Source organism: Echinops telfairi, unplaced genomic scaffold (genome assembly GCF_000313985.2).
Source record: "Echinops telfairi isolate 266 unplaced genomic scaffold, ASM31398v2 ScPeMD7_10;HRSCAF=50, whole genome shotgun sequence".
NCBI classification, from domain to species: Eukaryota; Metazoa; Chordata; class Mammalia; order Afrosoricida; family Tenrecidae; genus Echinops; species Echinops telfairi.
The window spans coordinates 15,811,963-15,822,930 of NW_022103907.1; the positions used below are offsets into that span (position 1 = coordinate 15,811,963).

The window sequence follows — 10,968 nt, forward strand, 5'->3', positions numbered from 1 at the left end:
CTGCATTTTCCTAATCTGCCTTGTCTGCAGCCTGTCCATCATTGGCAATCATGTTCTCTGAAGTATCAATGGCATCTCCCAGCATCACAGCATCATACAAACCACCACAATGTGAAAAACTGACAGATGAGTGGTAGAAGTGAATATTAAAGGACACATACATGGTGACCAGATGGATCTTTACAGATAGAATAGACAGAATCAAATCAGTGTAAAGAGATGATGCAGAAGGTTAATATCATCAGCAGAACCAAGGTCAGGATCAACTGGGGAACATATCATCCATTGCTCAAATGCAAGTTTAAGTTGAAGCTGAAGGAAATTAACAGAAATGCACAAGAGCTATAGTACAAACTTGAGTATATCCAATGCGAATTAAGAAATCTCCACAGCGAACAGAGCTGCGGTCCCGACAGCGCGTGCCCCAAGATCTCTGCCTCCCCAGCCCACCCTTCCACAGCCTGCCCGCTGGCCTGAGGCAGCCCAAGCTCAGCCCAAGCCCAGCAGAAGCACTGAGAAGCAGCCCAAGTAGCAAGGCCATGGCCTGGTGGAACACCTACATCAGCAACCTCGTGGCGGATGGGAAGTGTCAGGACGCGGCCATCTGGGCTAGGACTCACCAGGAAAACCTTCATCAACATCACAGCCAGCCGAGGTTGGAGTTCTTGTTGGTAAAGACTGCTCAAGCTTTTTTATGAATGGACTGACACTTGGGGGCCGGAAATGTTCTGTGATCTGGGAATCACTGCTACTGGACGGGGAATCTACCATGGATCTTTGCACCAAGAGGACTGGCGGAGCCCCCACCTTCAACCTCACTGTCACCCTGACTGCCAAGACACTAGTCCTACTGATGGGCAAAGAAGGTGTCCACAGTGATTTGATCAACAAGACATGTTATGAAATGGCTTCCCACATGCTGCGTTCCCAGTACTGACCTCATCTGCCCCTTCCCGCCATCACTTCCCACTGCTTTTGAAACCCCCTCCCTTTCCCCCACCACACACCATTTCTTATTCTTGGGGATGTTACCCCACACCCCTTATTGCTGCCAAAACCATATGGGGTGGGGGTCGGGGCTGGATGGAAAGACAACTCCCCCTACCCATCCCTCCTCCTGTGTGTCGTTGGAAAACTTTGTTTGGGGGGTTGTTTGTTTGTTTTCTGAATGAAAAAAGATTCTACTAAATTAAAAAAAAAGAAAGAAATCTCAAGAATCAATTGGATGCATCAAACATTAATTACCAGACCTGTGAAATGAGACTAAGAATATTATATGAAGTAGCTTCTGAGCTTATGCAAAACTAGAATGAAAACATCATGGAATTATTCCATGAACCCTTTGATGTCCTTTGTATAAGAAAAAAACAAAAGTTCTTTAAAAAAAGAGGGAAAGACAGAATATGGATTTCAGAAGAGACTCTGAAATATGTTCTCAAATATATAAAAGCTAAAATGAATGAAAGAAATAATGAAGTAAAAAAGATGAATACAAGACTTTGAAAGCAACAAAAGAAGGCAACTTGTTGTAGTGAAGTGTGAAGGAAGCAGCAATCTGGAATTAGAAAAATAAAAGAAAGATATCTCTCAAGTTAAATGAATGGAAGGAAAATCCAAGACTTGTGTTGTAATACTGAAGAATTCTATGAGCAAAATATTCGATGGTATAGGAAAAAAAGAACATTGAAGGAATACAGTTATTGTACCAAAAATAATTGGTTGGCATCCGGCTATCTTATAAGACAACATATGATCAAGAGTCACAGCATTGAAGGGAAATACCCAAGCTTCACTTAAGGCAATGGTTTAAAAAAAAAAAAGCCCTAGGAATTGATGGAATACCAATGAAATCTTTCAACAAATAGACACATTACTTAAGCTGTTCACTCAGTTAATTTCTTCTAAGAAATTTAGAAGACAGCTAATTGGACAACTTATTGGAAGAGATCCATATCTGTGCCCATTCCACAGAAAGGTGACTAAATAGAATGCAGAAATTATCAATGATATTATTAATATCACATAGAAGTAAAATGTTGCTGAAGATATTTCAAAAATTGTCCCAGTATAAATTGATAGGTAATGGCCCAATGTTCAAGCTACATATAGAAGAAAATTTGAAACTAGAGTTATCATTGATGATATCAAATGGTTCTTTGCTGAAAGCAAAGAACACCACAATGATATTTACCTGTCCTTTATTGATTAAGTAAAGGCATTCAATTATGTGAGTTATAAAATATCATATATAACATGGTGAATAAAGGAAGTTTCACAACATTTAGTTGTTCTTTCATAGAACATATAGTTCATGAATCAGTTATTTGAACATAACATGGGGTATTGCATAGTTCAAAATCAGGAAAGGTGCATGCCAGGTTTATCCCCTTTCATTATATTTATCCAATTTGTATTTTTAGCAAATAATCTGAGAAGCTAGACTATGTGAAAAAGAACACAACATCAAGTTTAGAAAAAATTCATTAATAATCTGGGATACATAGATGACACACCCTTGCCTGCTAAAAGCAAAGAATATTTGAAGCAGTTAGTGATGAAGCTCAAAGACCATAGATTGTGGAGGTAAAGCTGTTTTTCCCTAGGCAAATGGGACAGGACCACCCCCTTCCATGGTTCAAGGCCCATAGGAACATGCTGACAGCTCAACCCAGGGTACTGATGAAACAGCTGCTGGCTTATCTCTCCACCTGAGATAAAAGGGACACTTTGCCTCCTGCTTCCTGGAAAAATCTACAGAAGTGCAACAGTCTGCAAAATATCAGCTACTCCCTTTTTCTGACACTATCCTCCCTTCCTGCTGGTGAAGAGCTTGGTTGATGTATTAATGTTTCTTTGTATACCCTCAAATAATTGTCAACCGTCCCTTTTATAGAAACCTATCATGAGGTGCAGGCTATGTGACCGGGAGTGCATATAAACCTCCCTTGAATAAATGTCTGGGCCCTGAAATGACTATGCCTCAGGGTCCCTGTGCCCTAACTGCATCTATCCTTTTATCTCCTATCTATCCTTTTATTTCTTGCCTACAAGTTTTCTCTTTGCAGATCATGCCCTCTCAAACCTGCTTATTTGTAAGAGAGCTGGACTCTTTAATCTTAAAGTAGACTTCAGTATGTATTATGCCTCAACATAAAGAAAGCAAAACTCCTCACAATGGTACCTGTAAATGGAGAAAATATTGAGGCTGACAGGGATCTAATTTTGCATGGATCTGCAACCATTGGATCAAGAAAATCAAATGAGGTATTGCATTGAGCAAATTTACTGAAAACAACCTCCTTAAAGTTCTCATTTTGAGAACAAGAATGCATCTGACTGAAGTCTTGTAATCTTCAATGGCCTTTTATGTGTGTGAAAGTTGGGTAATGAATAAGGCAATGAATAAGGTGTCTTTGGTTCTTGGTGTTGCTGATGAGTATTGACAACACCGTGTACTGCAAGGAGGACAGAGACATCTGTCTTTGAAGAAGTACAGCCATGATGTTCCTTTAAGGGAGGCTAACAAGACTTTTGTCAACTTGTTAGGAGAGTCCAGTCCCTGTGCAGGAAAATCATGCTTAATAAGTAAAGGGTCAGTAAATTATAGGAATACTGTCAACAAGATGGAATGAGACAATGACTGCAACAATGGGCTCAAACATATAAACAATTGTGAGGATGGTGCATGCAGGACAGAGCAGTGTTTCATTCTCTTTTACATAGGGTTACTATGAGTCAGAGGCAACTCGATAGCACCTAACATACACACAATATGAGCCAGGACTAACTGCACCACACCTAGAAACAATAAAATTACCCCAGTTCATTGCCTAGGAGAGAGAAAGACAAGGCTTCCTAGCCCATACTATAGGGTTATTATGAGCCAAATTAGGTTCGGTAGCAGTAAGTTTGGTGTATTGCTTGGAGAAATTTTACAGACCACCGTATAAGGAAAGTGAGACCAACACAATCTTGAAAATCTGTATTTTTAAGTGAACCCCACTGAGATTTTGGGATAGCCAATGGACAGGCTAGAGTTCCAGAAAAAAGGCAGCTGTGTGGAAAACTCGGGAGTTTGTAACAGTTCTGATCCAGTCTCACCTCAGCTGACTACCAATTATCTAATGCTTATGAAATAGAGAAATAAAACTAGCAGAGACTATATTTTTAAAATATCAGATACGATAATCATAACAATACCCAGAAAAATAACTTGAAATACATCATGGACTTCAATATAAGCACCAACACATCTAAAAGAAATATATAGGAGAAGTGATTTGAATCAGACAAAGATTTCTTAAATGAAATATAGGAATTATAAATTTTAAAGAAAAACATCATTAATTGGACTTCATCTAATTTAATAACTTTGGTCTTCAAAAAACTCTTCTACATAAAAGAAAACAATCTATACACTAGAAGAATATTGTTATGTTTATAATTTGTCTGTTTCTAATTTCATTAGTTTCTGTTCTGATGTCTTGTATTGTCTTTCTTCGGCATACTTTGGGTTTTATTTGTTCTTTTTTCTAACTGGAAGCTAATAATATGTTCGTGACATTTCATGATTTTTAATATGCACACATTTGTAAGCACCAATTTATCTGTATTCAATACATTTTTTATTTATTTTTTTCAACACATTTTTATATACTGGGTTTTGCTTTTTAAAAATACAATTCTCATTAAAATTGATTTTGTTAAGTCCATGTATCATTTAGAAGTAAGTTGTTTAATTTGCAAATTGTTCATGTTTTTCCAAATCTTTTTCTGTTCATTGTGTGTAATTTAATTTGACTGTGGTCGGAGCAATACCAGGGTGAGCCAAAAGTATCGCTGTTATTGTTCTAGCTCATATGTGCACAGTTTCATTCTTAACAGCCATGTCTGTGTGATCAGTGGATGGCTGCCAAAAAGTTATCTCAGAAATAGATTTTTCTTAGTCTCATTCCTCAAACTCTCCCTGATATCAAGTCGACTCTGACTCACAGTAACTCTATAGGACAGGGTAGAATAGCCTCTGTGAATTTCTGAGACCGTAACTTTTTATGAAAGTAGAAAGTCTTACTTTCTCCCCTTAGTCTCATTAGGGCCAATCAAACAGCGAGTTCCCTGGGAATCTGTGGGGCCAGTTAGATGCATGGCAGACAGGTTAGCTCAGAGTGTTAGGGCAAATGTAATTTGACACTCTTAAGGGGTGCTCTGATGGATTTTCTTGAAGGACACAGAATGAAAACAGGGGCTTATTATAAAAAAGTTTTAAGAAAAAAAAAAAAGGTTTGTGAGAAAAAGACCAGGAAAGTTGTGCAGTGCTTTTTTCCACTAAGACACTTGCTCATTCTTTGAAAGGAGCCAGGATGTCCTCCTGAGAATGTCACTGGGAAACCTCACCCCATTCACCCTACAGCCCTGCTCTAACCTTTCAGACTTCCTTCTGTTCCCAAAGTTCAAAGAACTTTTCAAAGAATTTGGGGACAAAAAGTCCCTTGGGTCTTCCAAACAGTCATTTTCATTTGTTGTAAATTGAAAGCCTCAGAATTCTTCCAATAAGTGTTAGAAAGAAGATAACACTCTTCATAAATGTATAGACATAGATCGAGGCTGTACCAAGAGACAGCAGCTTCACAGTTTGATATTGCTTGTTTAATAAAGGTTTATATGATATCATAGCATTACTTTAAAAATAATATACCCTTGGACATATTCATTAAACTGTTATGTGGGTTAGCACTACTACTCTTGGGTTCAATATCAATTTACCAAGAATACATTATGTCCAGAAAATGGAAGAAAAAATTCACCAATACATATATGAAAGCACTCCCTAAAGTGTTACTATAACATGTATACTTTGTACTCAATCTATGGACAAGATAAAAAGATTTTAAAAGCTGCTGAGCTTGTAGTTTCCTGAAAAAATGATTGAGTTTTTAAAATCCACAGTGGATGGTCTCATTTTAAGACTAGAAGTCAACAAAATTTCAATAAAATTACCCATGATAAATATGATATTAAATCCTTATAAAGTATTGTTTTATTGTGAAACACATTACCTATACTTTTTGGGGGGTATACAAGGAAGAAATAAAATGTATTGAAAAGAAACACATTTAAGCAAGTTGATATATTAGCTATTGACACAGAAATTTAATCACAAATTTTCCTCAGGAAAATGGCTTGGTGTCCAAAGCACCCTTGTAGAACACAACTACTACAAACTAAGAAGAAGATCAACTGAAAATGATTATAAAACATTAAAGAATATGAAAGTGTGTCAAATGAGTCCAGCTTATAGGTAAATCTTTCTAACTTTACTACCTCCTCCAAAAGTAGCTTTTCAAAAGTCATGGCATAGGTAGGTGTGTGGGTATGTGGGTGTGGGTGTTGTGTATGTTTCTCTACTATTTTTCTACTTACTTGCAAATAAATAAATACTTACAGGAAATTAAAATTAAAATGACTGCGAGTGTATTATTTATTAATCTTACTTTCATTAATATCATATTACATATATCCTTCAACATTAGTATATTTGGTGGAGTAAAATTTCTTAATGTGACTCTTCTTTCCAAGTCTCTGTAACTTCCAACATATGATTGGATGGGACTATATAAATAGGGCGTGTGTAATGCTAAGAGAGAGAATGGGTCAATTTTTATTACCAATCCCCTGGCTATAAGGATGAGCCACCTTTGCAGCGGGAGCAGAGAGAGAAACCTGACAATCTTGGAAGTGCACATCTAAGATCTCTGTCAAGACCAGAGGCATCAGAGACTGTGACATGGAGACTCAAAGAGCAGAGCAGGGACTATAGGCTACCTTTTCTCAGTCTGGTCCGAGGTGAGGTGACTCTAGGACAGAGTGATGCTCATGCTGGCTTCCTGGCAGAGGCAAGGGACTTCATGGCTGATAGACTTGGTTACCACATGACTAAAAGGCTGAAAACCAGAGGGAGAGACTTGATTACTGGCTTAGCATACCAATGACTATTTGCTGTTTCTGACATGTGGTATCCTATTGACTTCCCTAATAAAACTCATTAATTTTGAGTATCATCTGTGAGTTGTGCTTGACCATTGCAATCAATTATCAAATCTAGCATAAATGAGTGGCATGGGAGAAATGTTTGGTGTAAGACTAGTTAACAGAGGATTGAACATGGACACAAGTCTAATTCCTGCTTTGGGGCAATAGGGAAATTAAAGGAGGTCAGTTATGTCCCTTTCCATGCCACTTACTGAAGTACATATATTAATCCCACCAATTCAGACATGGTTTGATACTTTCTAATGATCTTTAATGCTGTTTTATTACCCTTTCAGAAAGTATCAGTAGAGGATTTTCATCTAAATACATCATTTTAAAATATTTCTCTGTTATTTATTGTTGCATATTCACATTTTGGATGACTAAATATAATCTGTCCTAGGAATGCTTTGATTCACGTGTTCTAGGCAATTCTGTAATACTGTTTGCTTAAACTGCACTATTTTCATATGATACAGAAAATATTTTTTTGTGTGTGTGAATGTACTTTATTTCCTTAAAAAAAAGGCTATTCATTTGTCTGCCAGCTTATAGAACAGTGGTGCCTTGATTGCTGCTGTGTTTTTGGAAGCCACGTAATTGGTATTTCAAACACCAGCAAAGTCATCCATGGTAAAGAGAATTCAGTGGGCCAGGGGACTAAGAACAGAGTAGGAAGATGGAAGAAGTGGTCCACAAATGAAAAGAAAAAAACCTAACCACTGAAGACCTTATGAATAATAGCAGATCATTGTCTGATATAGTGCCAGAGATGAACTTCTCATATTGGAAGAAATTCAAAATATTACTGAGAAAAAGCTGCATCTGCAAAGTAGAGGTGATTTTAATGGCTGGATGGAATAAAGCTCTCAAGGTCTTCATTTGTTGATGCGGTACAACAAAAGATGAGGGGAAACAGTTGCAAACACTCATTAGTAATCAGAATATGGAATGTACAAAGTATGAAGATGGGAAAATTGGAAGTCATCAAAAATTAAATGGAACAAACTAAAGATTGATATCTTAGGTATTAGTGAGCTGACCTGAACTAGCATTAACTATTTTAAATTTAACAATCAGATGATATGTATGCCAGAAATAATATATTCAAGAGAGATGGCATTGCATTCACCACCAAAAAATTTTTTATATTTATCTTCAAAGACAATGCTATATCTCTTCCAAATAAGATGAATTAATGCAGTTGTTTTTCAATTTTTTTCACCAACTACTAAAGCCAATGATGAAGAAATGGAAGAATTCTACCTAGTTCTTCAGTCTGAAATGCATCAAATCAATCAAGATGCATTAATAATAATTGCCAAATGGAATGTGAAAGTTGGAAACAAAGAGTTAGGATAATATGTAGAAAATATAGCTTTAGTGATTGAAAAGATACTGTGGATTGCATGATAGAATTTTTCAAGAACATGATTTCTTCATTGTAAATGTTTTTTCAACAATATAAACAGTGACAATATATGTGGACCTTATCACATGGAATACACAGGAATCAAATAGATCACATCTATGGGAATAGGTGGTGGAAAAATTCAAGATCACCAGCCAAAAGGAGATAAAGGGCAATGTGGAAGAGAACATAAATTCCTCATATGCAAGTCAGATTGACACTGAAGAAAATTAAAATAAGCTCATGTGAGCTAAAATAGGACCTTGGTTATATCCTACCTGAATTTACAGTCTATCTCAACAATATATATGACACATGAAAAAAGAAAGAGATCATTCAAAATTCAGGAAAGAATGAAAAGACCAAAGTAGATGTGAGCATAAACTCTGAAACTTGCTCTTGAACATAGGGTGTCCAAAGCAAATGGAATAAATTCTGAAGTAAAAGAACTGAAGATGAAGTTTGAAAAGACATCTCCAGAAGACAAAGCAAAACATTATAAAGAAAGGCAGAATTAGAAAACCAAATTTGAATGATGTATTTCAAAATGAAAGAATTGATGTAAAAAATCTCAAGCCTCAAGTTGAAATATTGAACGATTCTATGAGAAAAATATTAAATGATACAGAAAACATCAAAAGGAGATGGAAGTACTATATAGAGTCATTGCACCAATATGAAGTAATGGACATTTAAACAGTTCAAGAGGCAGTATATGATCAAGAACTAGTGGTATTGAAGGGAGAAATCACTGCATCAGCAAAAAACAAGTCTTCTATAATTGGCAGAATATCAATGGAAGCATTCACTGGTCTATGCTCATTAATTTGGAAAACGGGTACCTGCAAGAGATTCCTTCTGTGCCTATTTTAAAGAAAGGTTATTTAACAGAAAGTGGATATGCAAGTTAAATTTTGCTGAAGATCATTCAAAGGTATTTGTAGAAGTACATCAACAAGGAGTTTACAGCTACTCAAACTGGCTTTAGAAGAGGACACGGCACAAAGGTTATTATTGATGAACACATATGGATATTGGCTGAAAGGAGAGAATACAAGAAAGATGATTACTTGTGTTTTATTGACTACGTAAAGATATTCAACTGTGTGGAATATAAAGAGCCCTTGTGGCATAATGAGTTATACTTCAGATTTCTGGTTGCAAGGTCAGCAGTTTGAAACCACCAGCCACTCTACTGAAGATGGATGAAACTTTCTACTTCCTTAAAGAGCTACTGTCTCAGAACAGGACAAGATGGTGTCCAAGTTGAATTATCCACCCAGTGCTCCTGCTGCCAGAAGAGAAAATTAAGAGATAAGGAGGCCAAGACTGGTAGGCAGGGTGCCGAAAATAGACTCAGTGTACTAGGGTCCAGCTCAGACCTCCCCTTTTGATTTTCACCCACGAGGTGATTCGAGAAAGCACTGAAACACTCTTGGTTCATTGTGCCTGCTGGAGGGCTCTGCTGACCCCCACACCAGGTCTGGAAGGACATTGTCAACAAGCCCTTCCTGCACTCTAGCACTACAGCAAGCAGCAATTACCCCAAACTGCTATCTAAAAGTGTTCATAATCCAAAGTGCACAGAGAGCCTCCAAGAGCTGGCCAGAATACCCCACATCACTGTTCCCTGTGCTGCTAGCCACCCTGTGCTCACAATCTAGGGGTTAGTTCCCCTTCCCAGCCAGAAATGGAGGAAGTATATCAGCCATCCCCTCCTTCCTCTCCCCAGCTCCACACCTGCCAACATGGGTAGCGATAGTTTAGTAGGATAATAGTTTGCAGTCATCAAAGAGACGCTCGGATGTTTACTTGTGTCAGATCGCAGTTCCACAGAGATGTGCAGGCTCAAATTCAGTTCAAGTTAGCCGCAAACAAACAAACAAAAAAACCAAAAAACCAGCCCCTCCCTACTAAGCTAGTACTCCACCCTAGGGGGCCAGAGTGAAATACCCCCAAAACCAAGGCAGCCCACAAGCCCAATATAAAAAGGGGGGAAAATATTTTCTTGGTAAAAACTTCCAATTTGAAGCTGTGGCCCTTTGTGTAACTTTGAATGCAGGCTAGCAAAACTCTGTCGTTTAACATATGTTAACATAGCAAGGTAGCCAGAGCTAATCTCCAGAGCATAGCCCTGGGCTTTCAACATAACAAAGAGCAACACAGTTCCACAGAGCACAAATGTTGTCCATAGCCGGGGAGCAAATTCAGTTTTAGTCAACTGCAAAAAAAATCCAAACAAACCAAAAGGCCCTCTCTGCCAAGCCAGTCTCGCTCCGGAGGGGGCAGTGTGACCCAGCGCCAATATCAGGGCACCCCACAAGCCCAATATAAAAATAGAAGAAGACAGGCCTGTCTGGATAGAACAGGCTGGATGAACAATCTGGAGGGGAAAACAACGGGACTTACAGTTCCGGGGGAACATGAGAGAGGGGGAGGTGGGGGGAAGGGAAGAGGTGTTAAAAAACCCAGGGACAAGGGAACAACAAGCGATCCAAATTGGTGGGGAGGTGAGTGTGGAAGACCTG

The 10,968-nt window shown here is 38.0% G+C and overlaps 1 pseudogene; it reads left to right on the forward strand.

Annotated features, from left to right (window-relative positions):
• Positions 1-539: 539 nt before the first annotated feature.
• LOC115868437 lies at positions 540-937 on the forward strand (annotated as a pseudogene).
• The last annotated feature ends 10,031 nt before the right edge of the window (positions 938-10,968 follow it).